Raw genomic sequence first — 17941 nt, 5'->3', positions numbered from 1 at the left:
GAGTCCGCCTCCCCCCGTTCAGATCAGAAGCCACCGAAGTCATCTGCGGCGTTCCTCAAGGCTCCTCGCTCAGCCCCACCCTCTTCAATGTCTAAATGAGCCCCCTTGCGGCCATCGCACGCCAACACAACCTCAACATCATCTCCTACGCCGACGACACCCAGCTGATCCTTTCCCTCACCAACGACCCCACCACCGCCAGAGCCAACCTACACGAAGGGATGACAGACGTAGCCAAGTGGATGATGAACAGCCGCCTGAAACTGAACTCAGACAAGACGGAAGTTCTCATCCTGGGCTCCTTGCCCTCCGCCTGGGATGACTCCTGGTGGCCCCCCGCCCTGGGCAGCGCACCCAAACCTACAGACCACGCACGCAACCTGGGCTTCATCCTGGACTCCTCCCTCTCCATGACCCGACAAATCAACGCCGTCTCCTCGTCGTGCTTCAACATCCTGTTCATGATACGTAAGATCTTCCGGTGGATCCCCACCGAGACCAGGAAGACGGTCACCCAGGCCCTCGTCACCAGCCGACTGGACTACGGCAACTCCCTCTACGCCGGAACCACTGCCAAACTCCAGAAGAGACTCCAGCGGATCCAGAACGCCTTAGCAAGACTCATCCTCGACATCCCCCGACACAGCCACATCTCCGGACACCTGAGAGACCTGCACTGGCTCCCGATCAACAAGAGAATCACCTTCCGTCTCCTCACACACGCAAACAAAGCCTTAAACAACCAAGGCCCAAGATACCTCAACAGCCGCCTCAACTTCTACACTCCCACACGCCAGCTTCGATCGACCGGCCACACACTCGCCGCCGTCCTCCGCATCCGAAGAGCCACCACAGGAGGAAGGTCCTTCTCCTACCTGGCCGCCAAGACTTGGAACTCCCTCCCGACCCACCTCCGCCTGACCCAAGACCACCTCGCCTTCAGGAAGCAGCTCAAGACCTGGCTGTTCAAGCAGTAGCGGACCCCCCCTCCCCAAGCGCCTTGAGACCCTCCGGGTGAGTAGTGCGCTATATAAATGCCTTGATTGATTGATTGATTGAATGGCACCAGAAAAGAAAAAAATCCAGGCTACCATTCTCATCATGTTTAGGTCAGAGGGGCAGTACGAACGCAACTACCCAGTACAACACGAAGCTGGCTAAAATGTTAGCGCTGGACCTCCTCCCTTTTTCTTTTGTGGAAGGGGTGGGTTTTCTTGAATTTGTGGCAGCCATCAGCTCGAAATGGAAGGTTTCCAGGTGGTCCTATTTCCCCAGAGTAGCTGTTCCAGCACTACAGCACTACATCACGACATCCTGGAATTGCTTGGACAAGCTTTGCACCAGAGTGCTGTTCACACTATCCACCTGACAACAGACATGTGGACCAGTTGCCAATCCACTGATTACATATGCATCACTGCACAATGGATCTCTTTTGTGGGGGGTTAGAGAAAACTGTAACCATGCTCGCAATGGAGAAACCTCATACTGCTGCAAACATTTTGGAAGACTTTGACAGCAAGGTCTTTGAATGGCTGCGACCAAGAGGGCTTAGCTTTGGTTTTGTTGCCACAGACAATGGCAGTAATATAGTTAAGGCCATGGCTATATGAGGGTCCTGTGTTTGGCGCACTGCATTAACATCATTGTTCAAGACTTTTTGAAAAAAGAAAACCTAGTCAGCAAATTACTGACCTCCTTCAAAAGAATCTGCACACATTTCAGCCATTCTTTTAAAGCCGGAAAGCAGCTGAGGATCATTCAAAGTGATAATAGAATGCCAGTTAAAGCACTCATCCAGGAGGTGCCAACATGTTGGAACTCAACTTATTACATGCTTGAACATCAGTTTGAGCAGTAGAGACCAATCAATTAATATGCCACACAAATAGGGGATGCTACTGTGAAAGGCATGATCACTGAGATGTACCAATGGGCCTGGTTAAATGCCTGACCGAGATGCTACTTCCTTTTGAGGTCTTCACACGTGAAGTCAGCAAGGAGGACTGTACTTTGGACCGCGCTATCTCATTGTTGCACATGGAACAGGAACAGCTGAATGGGGTGTCTGCAATGTACGCAGGTGTGGAGGAAAAAAAAGAAGCATATGAGTTGGTGGAGAGCTTAACCCTTCACTTATTTGAAAATACATGGGTGCAAAGAGACATTGTGTCATCCAACCATTACATTTGTGCCACAATTCTGGATCCACGGTACAAACCATTACTGCACACTTTCATTCCTTTTTCAGACGGGGATGTTGCCATCTACATCACTTGGATAGCTGTGGATGCCAGTCACTTAGAAAAAGAACGGCCGGGAATTAGAGGCCAGCTACCCCAGGGCACAACAAGTACTGCAGGGCAGCCGGCTTCAAGTTGAACTTTAGAGCCTGAGGGATGTGCGGTTGGCTCAGAGAAGCCAAAACCACTAAGAACAACATCAACAACAACAGGAGCATCAGCCCCAAAGTCGGCACAGGAATGGTTTCTACAGCAAGGGTCTAAGTTCAGTGCTGAGGCAAAGGCAAAAGAGGCCGAGCAAAGCGGAGCACCCATGAGCATTGAGCAGATGGTCTAGGCCTATCTAGATGACCCAACAGACGTCTACTTTGATCAAAATCCATTGCTGTATTGGTATGGGAAAAGGTGCCAATGGCTAGTGCTCAGCAGGCTGGCGATAAACTATCTGGCTTGCCCTGTCGCTAGTGTCTCTGCTGAGCATGTTTTCAGTGCTGCTGGTGCCATTCTGACAGTGAGTAGGACCAGTCTCTCGCGCCAAAACATGGAGAGGTTAACCATGATCAAAATCACCACTTTATACCACCGGATTAAACCATACCTGAAGTAGCACAGCAGGAAGATGATGACAGCAACTCAGGTCATGGAAGTAGTGTGTTAGATGACCTACTTCTGGGTGAACCACTAGAGTTTGAGGACAAGCTCTACTTCCCTGACAACTAGGCTTTCAAGTTACTTTCTTTCTTGCTTTGACACCCCAAAAAAGCCCCCCAAAAAGATATAGCTAAGGAATATTGTTTAATTTTATTATTTGTGTGTCTCATTGTCTTTTTGGTTCGAATCACAACAAATCCATCACTACCGTCTTAGTCTTTTATTGCTGAATTGGAGTTGCAACTGTGTGCAGTCAGTGAAGAAGTATTTCCCTCAAGCCAGCCATTGGATGGAGAATAGTACAACAAATGTGAGATGTGTGCCTGCCTGGTTGAGTCCCATCAAAGAACCTGACTATATATCTATCCTCCTTTCCGAGCCTAGAGAGACTGCCCCGGAAGAACAGGTAAATGTTAATGGCATGCACTGCACACAGACTGAGTGATTGGTGTTTGTGTTGTTGTGCATGATGTCTACTAGTATTTAATCTACACACAAAAAAGTGACTCAAGTCAATGTTTGCCTTCTTATTGTTCAATAACAAAATTGTTCTACTGCATGCCGATCCATTGCATTTTTGATTCTGGACTCACTTGGGACACTGCAGAGTTGGACACCATACTGCTGGAAACAGAGTAGACATGATTTAGTAATGCCGCCTCTGAAAGTTTTCTTGTTGCACTCCTCCTTAATTTATGCAGTTTAACTTTACTTTTCTCCTTGATTTTTCAATATCCTTTTTGTTTTTCCATCTACACTTACAGGCCGGGCTTTACCCTCTGCTATACTGGGAAACATAACTCACACTTACCTTACCAAAGCGCATCTGCCAGGCAGGCACCCAAGATTGACGGACGGACAATCCACAGAAGGACCAAGATGAATGCCGAGATGCAACTCCCAAGTTGACCATAATTATAGTACCATCATTTCATTTGATTGATTTTATCTCTTCAATCATTACGACTGTGTGTGTTGTTGTTTATTATGTTTGTTTATATTTGACTCCTACAGATATTTTCTAATTTTCTTTGCTAGCTTTAAAAGGAGGCCTGGTACAACAGAACATACAATTTATGTAACTTGAGTCTCTCTGGGGGTGGACAGGCAAGGCAATTGCATAATAATAATAATTAATAATATACTGCTGCCCTGTTCTACTAGTATAGTACTACTCATCAAGTAAGTCATCATCATGCATGCATTTCCTTTTTTTTCCTTAACAGATTTATGATGGTCGGCTGCCAAGATTGTATGCTGTCCATGTGTAGTGTTTGTCTTTGTCAAACCTTTCCCCAAACCCCCCTTCCCAACCATTCATCCAACTATAACCCTCTTTCCCCGGGCTGTGCGATTTATATTGAGGTGTGACTAAGTTAAATTTACACCAATATGGATCATTGCTTATTATCATCATGGTTTCTTGTTTGGCAGTCTTCTTGTGTACTATACTCATTCCCGATTCTCCCTCAGGTGACTGTCTCATTTTTTTTTTTTTGCAAATGCTACTGTCAGTGTCTACTACTACTGCTACCACCACCATGGCACCTTGGGAAACCAAACCATTGCCATACATCAATCACATGTAAGAGAAGAAGTTTGGGGAGGCATAATTAACAATATGGAAATTCATTCATTCATTCACACACCCACACCCTTCTGAGACCATAGGGGTTTTAGTTGCAGACTGCATAAACTAGAAGGAGAGACTGACAGTACTAGTAGGACAAGTCGCAAGTGAGGGTACTGCATCTATCTGTTGGTGTGTTATACTATCGGTAGATTATTCAAATCAAAAACTGGCAGCGGCCCAGCAGCAGCAAAGGAAACTGTGTGAAGTAAAAGATTAACCCCACCACAAAACATATACATCATATATAAACTATAAATAATGTATTGCCTTAACAAATAAACTAATGGAAAAAAAACACAACACCTGACCCACCCCTTTTCCTAACCTCAACAAATGTCCATACGAGTCCAATGTCCATTCCATTGTCCATAAATAAACCCCAACTTTTCCCAAATTCCCAATTCCCACCCACCCGAAAAAAGATAAGAAAAGGGGCAAGGCGACGGAGTTCTAGTGGCGGGCTCGCCGGTTACTCTCCAGGGCCTTTATCTGCTCCTCTAGGCGCACCACCCGGAGGAGCATGTGGAGCTTAAATGCCTTACAGTTGTATGCAGAGGGGTGGGTAGCACTGTTCAAAGAAGTGCGGAGGGCTGTTGCCAGACCACGGCGCTGTACCACTGGAGGAACTGGGGGGCCTGGCTGGGGGCCGGGACATTGGAGGAGGCTGCAGCTGCTGCCGCCTCTTCCTCCTCCTGTGCCAGAACTACAAGCCGCCGATATTCGGTACGGATGGCCTTCAGCTTCCATTGCTGGGCCATGGCTGCTAACTCCTTTCTGTTTGGTGGTTAGTTCGTTTGGGAAGAAGTAGCTATATCAAGAAAGAAAAAAGACAATTGTAGCCAATACTCTTAGCAAAACAGTAACACAAAATTAATTATACAAATAAAATTATAGTGGCACAGCACTAGCAAGCACAGTACATAACATTTGTGGTATCCTCCCACTTCCTCGGCCTCTAACATCAGTGGGAGTTTCAGGCATTACTGCTAGGCACTATGGAGTAGACAAGTCTTATTCTTCTCTCTCTCGTTTAGCTAAATTAACCTTGTAGGCATGCTAGCTCAGTCAGCTTGTGCCCTAGACAGACATACTCGTGTCGCAGACTCACGTTATTTTTATTTACCACTGTCTGCAGGTGGGGCAGCTGTAGTCTATAACTACACAATTATCTTATTTTTCTATTATGGCCATACTCTGTTACATCAATGGCAACTTCTCAATTTCACTTTCACCCTGACTACTACAACAAGGCAGATGATATCTGATCTGAATGATCATTGATTATATAAGGGGCGACGTGAGGTACAATTGATTGTTTGTGTAACCAACCATGCAGCCGATAGGCCACCTATGGCAGGCTGACACGATTGAAAGTGACATAGGAAGGGAGTGGGCCTGAGAGTCAGAGGGAGACGATTGATAATGGGTGGGTATGGGTACATACATACACAATATATATGCTGTGCTTGCAAACTACTGTGGGTCAAGGGAGTATTTGGAAATACAACCTTGAAAAAACAGTCCTTGTTTCTCCTCCCAGCGATTTTTTAATTTATCACTGCATTATATACTAGCTTTATATATTTTTTATTTTAATCTTATTCTATTCTTCACCCTTGGCTTTGCTACTCTGGCTCTGTTTATTTTTCTTTCACATTGTCTTCATCCAGTGACAGTCTCCACCTCTGCTATGATTGAATACCATCCAGGCATCCATCCATTCAAAGTAAACATGGCTATGATTCTTCTTAATCTCTCAATAAACCTTTCACCAACAACGTACATTTGCATTTTTTTTAAACCACCACCCATTCGTCCTTCCTTGCTTGCCTTTGAGTTTGACCCATCAAACCCCCCGGAGGATTCCTATCGCCCATACAGTTTCACCCACCCAGGCAGGCATCCTTTCTTTCACCTTTCAACCATCCTTTAACCACCTATGCATCTGATCCAACGCATCCTTCTCTGCCAGTCATTTATCACATGTCACCTGTCCTCCCTCCTTCCATCCTTTACCTTTTCGTTCAACCCATCCATCACGGTCATCTGACTCATAGTCTTCTTCATAAAACTTTCCCAGTTGAGTTGAAGTCAGATAGAAGAGGCCATTAGTTACTCAACTCCTGCCGCTAATGCTATTGCTAATGATAAGTAAAGGGTGTCTTCTTCAACCATTGTTCACAACTTAGTCTCTCTCAACAGTACAGTGTACACCCTTGTAGCGAGTGTGTATTGTCAACAAATAAGGAATATAACTTACCACTGTCTGTCACTGCTGCAGGTTAACCCACCCCTGCAGTAGCTGCCGCATCTGCTCCCTCCTGGCTGGCGTCGCCTGCCCCGCCACAGGCCCCTGCACTGGTGGTCGGTATGCCTAGAAAAAACATTAGCCATTTTTTAGATGCCATATGTGAATCCCCCAATTTATTTTTCTCTAGCAATATTGAAAATACAATACATATATACACCACACACATCACTAGTATAAATCAGGTACTAGAGTAGAGTAGACAGCAGTGTTGTGTCCTATCCTATCAAAAATAGTAAAATATCTGGAAGGGCATTTTGTTATTGGCAATTTTTGAAAAGCATCTCAAGAACAGTCCAACCCAAAGGACTGGACTCAGTGGCTTAAGCTATTGCTGAATCTGAGTTTTAAAACTTTAAAAAAAGAAAATAGTGGCCATCTGAGCAAGCTACAGACAGAGTCAGACCAGAGGCAGTTAGATTGATGTAAAAAGAAACTGCCACTATAATTATAATAACTAAGTAGTTAGGTAATGCGGGGTTAAGAAGAATTTAGAAACAGATAGATCGAAGTAGATTTGGTAAAAAAATAGAATTTGGAAACAAAAATAATAGCTAAAAAAAATAAGTTGCATTATAAGTTAGGGCAATATACTTATTAATAAAAACAAAAGGAGCACCTACTGGGGCCAGCAGCAGAGCCATCTGTAGAGGAGCAATCCTGGCCCTGGGCGCATCTCCAGCCCCCGCCTCAGACCCAGGTGTCTTACTTCTTGCCCCTGGATGCTGATCATGTAAGACATAATAAAGAGACAAAAATTGATTGGTGTGAAACAAATAATAAATATTTTAAAAAACGCTCTAATAAGATTTTTTGGCAGGAAACGACAATTGCAATAAAATTGACCTATCTAATCTGATCGACTAGTAGTATTGTGATCGCGACCATCTAGGTATTTTATTTATTAATCCAGTGTTCCATTCCGATTCCAGAATCCAAACCTAAGTACCACCTAGCCCACCAATTCCAAAGACAATCGGAATGAGTTTTCCAAAAATTATATTTGCTTCTTCTAAGTTCCGATCTCATTTGCAATCATCAATGAATCAACTGGACAATTGTCCACTATGTCTGCATTTCTATTTATTTTAGTCCTCAAAAATGCATAGATGGACGCATGCATATTGCATACACCAAACTACAAAAGGTTCTACTAAGGTAGAGCTTTCCAAACTGTGTGTCCTGACACAGTACTGTGTTGCCTGCAAATGGTGGGTGTGTCGCGGGATGACACTGGTATTAACAGGCACTTAGCACATAACTGCTGCTAATTAAGAGGCATTCCTTTGAAAGCTTTCTTCTCACTATGCCTCATCTATTGCATAATGTCTCCCAGTAAATGGTCTTTTAAAGACCTGCGAAGTACTCGGGTGCGGCTGTGTGTATCCCTGGGATGCTGGGGTGAGGTGACAGACAGAGGGAGGAAGACAGTGGGAGGGAGGCAGAGGGAGAGAGATAGAGGGAGGAAGACAGCGGGAGGGAGGCAGAGGGAGGGAGAGGGAGAGAGAGAGAGAGAGGAAGACAGAGAGAGAGGGAGACAGAGGGAGGACGATAGAGAGGGAGAGAGGGATGGAGACAGAGGGCAACAGACAGATGGAGACAGAGGGAGGAGGGCGACAGAGCGAGGGAGACAGACAGAGGGAGACAGATAGAGGGAGGCAGAGGGAGGGAGACAGACAGAGAGAGAGAGGGAAAACATGGGGGACAGAGGGAGACAGACGGAGGGAGACAGAGGAAGGGAGTCCGGGGTAGACAGAGGGAGGGAGAGGGAGGGAGACAAAGAGAGGGAGACAGAGAGAGTGAGACACAGAGAGAGGGAGACACAGAGAGAGGGAGACACAGAGAGAGGGAGACACAGAGAGGGGGAGACACAGAGAGGGGGAGACACAGAGAGGGAGACACAGAGAGAGGGAGACACAGAGAGGGGGAGACAGAGGGGGGGAGACAGAGGGAGGGGGAGACAGAGGGAGGGAGACACAGAGAGAGGGACGAGACAGAGGGACGGGGACAGAGGGACGGAGGCAGAGGGATGGAGGCAGAGAGAGGGAGGCAGAGAGAGGGAGGCAGAGAGAGGGAGGCAGAGAGACAGAGGGAGGGAGACAGAGGGAGGGAGACAGGGGGAGGGAGACAGGGGGAGGGAGACAGACAGAGGGAGACAGACAGAGGGAGACAGACAGAGGGAGGAGGTTGACAGAGGGATGGAGACAGAGGGATGGGGACAGAGGGATGGAGACAGCTGGAGGGAGACAGCTGGAGGGAGACAGCTGGAGGGAGACAGCTAGAGGGAGACAGCTGGAGGGAGACAGCTGGAGGGAGACAGAGGGAGGGAGACAGAGGGAGGGAGAGAGACAAGAGGGAGGGAGACAAGAGGGAGGGAGACAAGAGGGAGGGAGACAAAGGGAGGGAGACAAGAGGGAAAGAGAGGGAGGGAGACAGAGAGAGAGAGGGAGACAGAGAGAGAAGGATACAGAGAGAAAGAGACAGAGAGAGAGGGAGACAGAGAGAAAGAGACAGAGAGAGAGGGAGACAGAGAGAGAGAGAGGGAGAGATAGAGAGAGGGAGGTAGACAGAGAGAGAGGGAGAGGGAGACAGAGAGAGAGACAGAGAGAGGGAGGGAGACAGACAGACAGAGATAGATAGAGACAGAGACAGACATACAGGGACAGACAGAGACAGATACAGGGACAGGGGCAGACAGATAGAGGCAGAGATAGACACAGACATAAAGACGGAGAGGGAGACAGAGGGAGTGAGACAACGACATACAGGGACAGACAGAGACAGGGACAGAAAGACAGATAGAGGCAGGGAGACATGGACAGGGACAGACAGATAGAGGCAGAGACTGAGACAAAGAGAGGCAGAGAGACAGAGAGAGAGGCGGAGAGGGAGAGGGAGGGAGACAGAGGGAGAGAGAGAGAGGGAGACAGATAGAGGGAGACAGAGTGAGACAGAGAGAGGGAGGGAGACAGAGAGAGAGAGAGAGGGAAACAGAGGGAGGGAGGCAGAGGGACGGAGACAGAGGGAGACAGAGGGCAACAGACAGAGGGAGACAGAGGGAACGAGGGTGACAGAGGGAGGGAGACAGAGAGAGAGAGGGTGACAGAGGGAGGGAGACAGACAGTGGGAGGGAGACAGAGAGAGAGGGAAAACACAGAAGACAGAGGGAGGAAGACAGAGGGAGGGGGTCCGGGGTAGACAGAGGGAGGGAGAGGTAGACAGAGAGAGGGAGACAAATAGAGGGAGACAGATAGAGACAGACAGAGGGAGAGAGACAGAGGGAGAGAGACAGAGGGAGGAGACAGAGAGACAGGGAGACAGAGGGAGGGGGACAGATGGAGGGGAGACAGATGGAGGGAGACAGAGGGGGGAGACAGACAAGAGGGGACAGACAAGAGGGGACCGACAAGAGGGGACAGACAAGAGGGGACAGACAAGAGGGGACAGACAAGAGGGGACAGACAGAGGAAGGGAGACAGAGGGAGACAGAGAGAGAAGGAGACAGAGAGAGCGGGAGAGAGAGAGAGAGAGAGATAGAGAGAGGGAGGGAGACAGAGAGAGAGGGAGACATACAGGGACAGACAGACAGATAGAGGCAGAGGCAGAGACAGGGACAGGGGCAGACAGATATAGGCAGAGACGGACAGAGACGGAGAGGGAGACAGAGGGAGTGAGACAGCGACATACAGGAACAGACAGAGACAGGGACAGACAGACAGATAGAGACAGAGACTGAGACAGAGAGAGGCAGAGAGACAGAGAGGGAGGCGGAGAGGGAGACGGAGGGATACAGAGGGAGAGAGAGAGAGAGGATGACAGAGAGAGGAGAGGGAGGGAGACAGAGAGAGGGAGACAGAGGGAGACAGAGAGAGAGCTAGACAGAGGGAGGGAGGCAGAGGAAGACAGAGGGAGGGAGTCAGGCGGAGACAGAGGGAAGGAGAGGGAGACAGACAGAGGGAGGGAGACAGAGGGGGAGAGAGGGAGACGGAGGGAGAGGGAGAGAGAGAGGGAGACCGAGGGAGGGAGGGAGACAGAGGGAGAGAGGGTGACAGAGGGAGAGAGACAGAGGGAGAGAGACAGAGAGAGAGAGAGACAGAGGGAGAGAGACAGAGGGAAACAGACAGAGGGAAACAGACAGAGGGAGAAAGAGGGAGGGAAAGGGAGGGAGACAGAGAGAGAGGAGGAGGGAGACAGAGATAGAGAGAGGGAGACAGACAGACAGACAGAGACAGACTGAGACAGGGACAGTCAGAGACAGATAGAGGGAGAGACAGATAGAGGCTGAGGCGGACAGAGACAAAGAGACAGAGAGGGAGACAGAGGGAGGGAGACAGCAACATACAGGGACAGACAGAGACAGGGACAGACAGAGGCAGAGACAGACAGAGAGGGAGACGGAGAGAGAGACAGAGGGAGAGAGAGAGGGTGACAGAGGGAGGGAGACAGAGAGAGGGAGACAGAGGGGGACAGAGAGAGGGAGACAGAGGGAGGGAGGCCGAGGGAGAGAGCCAGAGGGAGACAGACAGAGGGAGCGCGAGAGGGAGACATAGGGAGAGGGAGAGGGAGGGAAACAGAGGGGAGGGAGGGAGACAGAGGGAGACAGACAGAGGGAGCGCGAGACGGAGACAGAGGGAGAGGGAGAGGGAGGGAAACAGAGGGGAGGGAGGGAGACAGAGGGAGGGAGACAGGGGGAGGGAGACAGACAGAGGGAGACAGACAGAGGGAGACAGACAGAGGGAGACAGACAGAGGGAGACAGACAGAGGGAGACAGACAGAGGGAGGAGGTTGACAGAGGGATGGAGACAGAGGGATGGAGACAGAGGGATGGAGACAGCTGGAGGGAGACAGCTGGAGGGAGACAGCTGGAGGGAGACAGCTAGAGGGAGACAGCTGGAGGGAGACAGCTGGAGGGAGACAGAGGGAGGGAGACCGAGGGAGGGAGAGAAACAAGAGGGAGACAGACAAGAGGGAGGGAGACAAGAGGGAGGGAGACAAGAGGGAGGGAGACAAGAGGTAGGGAGACAAGAGGGAAAGAGAGGGAGGGAGACAGAGAGAGAGAGAGGGAGACAGAGAGAGAAGGAGACAGAGAGAAAGAGACAGAGAGAGAGGGAGACAGAGAGAAAGAGACAGAGAGAGAGGGAGACAGAGAGAGAGAGAGGGAGAGAGAGAGATAGAGAGAGGGAGGTAGACAGAGAGAGAGGGAGAGGGAGACAGAGAGAGAGAGGGAGGGAGACAGACAGACAGAGATTAATAGAGACAGAGACAGACATACAGGGACAGACAGAGACAGATACAGGGACAGGGGTAGACAGATAGAGGCAGAGACAGACACAGACATAAAGACGGAGAGGGAGACAGAGGGAGTGAGACAACGACATACAGGGACAGACAGAGACAGGGACAGAAAGACAGATAGAGGCAGGGAGACATGGACAGGGACAGACAGATAGAGGCAGAGACTGAGACAAAGAGAGGCAGAGAGACAGAGAGGGAGGCGGAGAGGGAGGGAGACAGAGGGAGAGAGAGAGAGGGAGACAGATAGAGGGAGACAGAGTGAGACAGAGAGAGGGAGGGAGACAGAGAGAGAGAGGGAGACAGAGGGAGGGAGGCAGAGGGACGGAGACAGAGGGAGACAGAGGGCAACAGACGGAGGGAGACAGAGGGAACGAGGGTGACAGAGGGAGGGAGACAGAGAGAGAGAGGGTGACAGAGGGAGGGAGACAGAGGGAGACAGACAGTGGGAGGGAGACAGAGAGAGAGGGAAAACACGGGAGACAGAGGGAGGAAGACAGAGGGAGGGGGTCCGGGGTAGACAGAGGGAGGGAGAGGTAGACAGAGAGAGGGAGACAAATAGAGGGAGACAGATAGAGACAGACAGAGGGAGAGAGACAGAGGGAGAGAGACAGAGGGAGGAGACAGAGAGACAGGGAGACAGAGGGAGGGGGACAGATGGAGGGGAGACAGATGGAGGGAGACAGAGGGGGGAGACAGACAAGAGGGGACAGACAAGAGGGGACCGACAAGAGGGGACAGACAAGAGGGGACAGACAAGAGGGGACAGACAAGAGGGGACAGACAGAGGAAGGGAGACAGAGGGAGACAGAGAGAGAAGGAGACAGAGAGAGCGGGAGAGAGAGAGAGAGAGAGATAGAGAGAGGGAGGGAGACAGAGAGAGAGGGAGACAGAGAGAGGGAGGGAGACAGACAGAGACAGACATACAGGGACAGACAGACAGATAGAGGCAGAGGCAGAGACAGGGACAGGGGCAGACAGATATAGGCAGAGACGGACAGAGACGGAGAGGGAGACAGAGGGAGTGAGACAGCGACATACAGGAACAGACAGAGACAGGGACAGACAGACAGATAGAGACAGAGACTGAGACAGAGAGAGGCAGAGAGACAGAGAGGGAGGCGGAGAGGGAGACGGAGGGATACAGAGGGAGAGAGAGAGAGAGGATGACAGAGAGAGGAGAGGGAGGGAGACAGAGAGAGGGAGACAGAGAGAGAGCTAGACAGAGGGAGGGAGGCAGAGGAAGACAGAGGGAGGGAGTCAGGCGGAGACAGAGGGAAGGAGAGGGAGACAGACAGAGGGAGGGAGACAGAGGGGGAGAGAGGGAGACGGAGGGAGAGGGAGAGAGAGAGGGAGACCGAGGGAGGGAGGGAGACAGAGGGAGAGAGGGTGACAGAGGGAGAGAGACAGAGGGAGAGAGACAGAGAGAGAGAGAGACAGAGGGAGAGAGACAGAGGGAAACAGACAGAGGGAAACAGACAGAGGGAGAAAGAGGGAGGGAAAGGGAGGGAGACAGAGAGAGAGGAGGAGGGAGACAGAGATAGAGAGAGGGAGACAGACAGACAGACAGAGACAGACTGAGACAGGGACAGTCAGAGACAGATAGAGGGAGAGACAGATAGAGGCTGAGGCGGACAGAGACAAAGAGACAGAGAGGGAGACAGAGGGAGGGAGACAGCAACATACAGGGACAGACAGAGACAGGGACAGACAGAGGCAGAGACAGACAGAGAGGGAGACGGAGAGAGAGACAGAGGGAGAGAGAGAGGGTGACAGAGGGAGGGAGACAGAGAGAGGGAGACAGAGGGGGACAGAGAGAGGGAGACAGAGGGAGGGAGGCCGAGGGAGAGAGCCAGAGGGAGACAGACAGAGGGAGCGCGAGAGGGAGACATAGGGAGAGGGAGAGGGAGGGAAACAGAGGGGAGGGAGGGAGACAGAGGGAGACAGACAGAGGGAGCGCGAGACGGAGACAGAGGGAGAGGGAGAGGGAGGGAAACAGAGGGGAGGGAGGGAGACAGAGGGAGGGAGACAGGGGGAGGGAGACAGACAGAGGGAGACAGACAGAGGGAGACAGACAGAGGGAGACAGACAGAGGGAGGAGGTTGACAGAGGGATGGAGACAGAGGGATGGAGACAGAGGGATGGAGACAGCTGGAGGGAGACAGCTGGAGGGAGACAGCTGGAGGGAGACAGCTAGAGGGAGACAGCTGGAGGGAGACAGCTGGAGGGAGACAGAGGGAGGGAGACCGAGGGAGGGAGAGAAACAAGAGGGAGACAGACAAGAGGGAGGGAGACAAGAGGGAGGGAGACAAGAGGGAGGGAGACAAGAGGTAGGGAGACAAGAGGGAAAGAGAGGGAGGGAGACAGAGAGAGAGAGAGGGAGACAGAGAGAGAAGGAGACAGAGAGAAAGAGACAGAGAGAGAGGGAGACAGAGAGAAAGAGACAGAGAGAGAGGGAGACAGAGAGAGAGAGAGGGAGAGAGAGAGATAGAGAGAGGGAGGTAGACAGAGAGAGAGGGAGAGGGAGACAGAGAGAGAGAGGGAGGGAGACAGACAGACAGAGATTAATAGAGACAGAGACAGACATACAGGGACAGACAGAGACAGATACAGGGACAGGGGTAGACAGATAGAGGCAGAGACAGACACAGACATAAAGACGGAGAGGGAGACAGAGGGAGTGAGACAACGACATACAGGGACAGACAGAGACAGGGACAGAAAGACAGATAGAGGCAGGGAGACATGGACAGGGACAGACAGATAGAGGCAGAGACTGAGACAAAGAGAGGCAGAGAGACAGAGAGGGAGGCGGAGAGGGAGGGAGACAGAGGGAGAGAGAGAGAGGGAGACAGATAGAGGGAGACAGAGTGAGACAGAGAGAGGGAGGGAGACAGAGAGAGAGAGGGAGACAGAGGGAGGGAGGCAGAGGGACGGAGACAGAGGGAGACAGAGGGCAACAGACGGAGGGAGACAGAGGGAACGAGGGTGACAGAGGGAGGGAGACAGAGAGAGAGAGGGTGACAGAGGGAGGGAGACAGAGGGAGACAGACAGTGGGAGGGAGACAGAGAGAGAGGGAAAACACGGGAGACAGAGGGAGGAAGACAGAGGGAGGGGGTCCGGGGTAGACAGAGGGAGGGAGAGGTAGACAGAGAGAGGGAGACAAATAGAGGGAGACAGATAGAGACAGACAGAGGGAGAGAGACAGAGGGAGAGAGACAGAGGGAGGAGACAGAGAGACAGGGAGACAGAGGGAGGGGGACAGATGGAGGGGAGAAAGATGGAGGGAGACAGAGGGGGGAGACAGACAAGAGGGGACAGACAAGAGGGGACCGACAAGAGGGGACAGACAAGAGGGGACAGACAAGAGGGGACAGACAGAGGAAGGGAGACAGAGGGAGACAGAGAGAGAAGGAGACAGAGAGAGCGGGAGAGAGAGAGAGAGAGAGATAGAGAGAGGGAGGGAGACAGAGAGAGAGGGAGACAGAGAGAGGGAGGGAGACAGACAGAGACAGACATACAGGGACAGACAGACAGATAGAGGCAGAGGCAGAGACAGGGACAGGGGCAGACAGATATAGGCAGAGACGGACAGAGACGGAGAGGGAGACAGAGGGAGTGAGACAGCGACATACAGGAACAGACAGAGACAGGGACAGACAGACAGATAGAGACAGAGACTGAGACAGAGAGAGGCAGCGAGACAGAGAGGGAGGCGGAGAGGGAGACGGAGGGATACAGAGGGAGAGAGAGAGAGAGGATGACAGAGAGAGGAGAGGGAGGGAGACAGAGAGAGGGAGACAGAGGGAGACAGAGAGAGTGCTAGACAGAGGGAGGGAGGCAGAGGAAGACAGAGGGAGGGAGTCAGGCGGAGACAGAGGGAAGGAGAGGGAGACAGACAGAGGGAGGGAGACAGAGGGGGAGAGAGGGAGACGGAGAGAGAGGGAGAGAGAGAGGGAGACCGAGGGAGGGAGGGAGACAGAGGGAGAGAGGGAGACAGAGGGAGAGAGACAGAGGGAGAGAGACAGAGGGAGAGAGACAGAGGGAAACAGACAGAGGGAAACAGACAGAGGGAGAAAGAGGGAGGGAAAGGGAGGGAGACAGAGAGAGAGGAGGAGGGAGACAGAGATAGAGAGAGGGAGGGAGACAGACAGACAGACAGAGACAGACTGAGACAGGGACAGTCAGAGACAGATAGAGGGAGAGACAGGGGCAGACAGATAGAGGCTGAGGCAGACAGAGACAAAGAGACAGAGAGGGAGACAGAGGGAGGGAGACAGCAACATACAGGGACAGACAAAGACAGGGACAGACAGAGGCAGAGACAGACAGAGAGGGAGACGGAGAGAGAGACAGAGGGAGAGAGAGAGAGAGACAGAGGGAGAGAGAGAGGGTGACAGAGGGAGGGAGAGGGAGGGAGACAGAGAGAGGGAGACAGAGGGGGACAGAGAGAGAGGGAGAAAGAGGGAGGGAGGCCGAGGGAGAGAGCCAGAGGGAGACAGACAGAGGGAGCGCGAGAGGGAGACAGAGGGAGAGGGAGAGGGAGGGAAACAGAGGGGAGGGAGGGAGACAGAGGGAGGGAGACAGAGGGAGGGAGACAGAGGAAGAGAGAGAGGGAGGGAGACAGAGGGAGGAAGAGAACAGGAGACAGAAGGAGGGAGAGGCAGGGAGACAGAGAGAGGGAGACAGAGGGAGACAGAGAGAGGGAGGGTGAGAGTGAGAGAAAGAGAGAGAGAGAGAGAGAGAGAGAGAGAGAGATAGAGATAGAGAGAGGGATAGAGATAGAGATAGAGAGAGAGAGAGAGAGAGAGAGAGAGAGAGAGAGAGAGAGAGAGAGAGAGAGAGAGAGATGTGTGTATGCCGGGTCTGGTGGCTCATTGGACGAAGGCATCCGCTGCAGCGGCCTGTGTTCAACCTCATGGTCTCAAATTTGCTTGAAAATGCACAATTTGCCCACTTTTCTTTCCAAATTTTCTTCCTGTGAGAACCCCCCCGAAACCCTCTTAAAGGGTTCGGGCTTGCTTGCTACGCTCGCTCGCTACACTGCCTTACTGTGTCCCAAAATGATGCATCTCCAAAAAGTGTGTCAGCAACATGAAAAATTTGGAAAGCTGTGTACTAAGGACTGGAGTCAGCAGCACGTGACAGAGGACACGTCACACGGACCGCTAAAAAATTACCAACTAATACTAAGTAACTAACTATAATAACTACCTACCTAACACCACTATCTTAGTGACAGGACAAAGGAAAGGAGTCTCTCTAACATTACCTAACTTAAGTTCTCCAACCTCTCTTACATAAAATCGGCCAAAGTGATCACAAAGTTGCAAACAAGTAAGATTTGTAGCGCCGAGTACCTGTCTAGAAGAATAACAATCACATAATATAAGATTTTTAAACGTAACTTTCTTGCTATTTGGGAAAAAAATAATATTCGCAATAACACAGAACAGAACACACAATAGTAATATAAATATAATTAGCTACTCACCAAGCCACACGACCTCAACACCTAGCTCCCAGGCCAGGATGTCGGACCATGGGTGAGTCAGCTGGTGTGGGCGCACCGGACCTCAGAGCAGCGAAACAACGCTCAGCGCACCCTCGCCCACTGGTGGTGACGCTCCTGGATCCCATGGTCAGAACCAGGCCTGAAGTAGGGATGGGAAAAATAAATAAAAAGCAAGTAATACGCAGTAAAAGTAGAAATAAATCCAAAATATACACTTAGGAAGAGAGAGATAATAAATAAAAAAGATCAGAAAAAAAGTTTTAGAAACAAAGGAGTGAAAAGATTTGACAGGATTCA

The 17941-nt window shown here is 51.0% G+C and overlaps 1 long non-coding RNA gene across 1 annotated transcript; it reads right to left on the bottom strand.

Moving 5' to 3' along the window:
- Nucleotides 1–4803: 4803 nt before the first annotated feature.
- Nucleotides 4804–17719, bottom strand: LOC146869248 (uncharacterized). The gene is made up of 4 exons (XR_014981360.1): nucleotides 17624–17719; nucleotides 7459–7560; nucleotides 6788–6901; nucleotides 4804–5335 (listed from the first exon to the last, which is right to left on the bottom strand). It is a non-coding gene; the product is annotated as an uncharacterized LOC146869248 (long non-coding RNA).
- Nucleotides 17720–17941: the final 222 nt, after the last annotated feature.

The sequence above is a fragment of the Triturus cristatus genome, chromosome 1_1 (genome assembly GCF_964204655.1).
Source record: "Triturus cristatus chromosome 1_1, aTriCri1.1, whole genome shotgun sequence".
NCBI lineage: Eukaryota > Metazoa > Chordata > Amphibia > Caudata > Salamandridae > Triturus > Triturus cristatus.
This window is presented reverse-complemented; position numbering and strand designations above follow the sequence as displayed.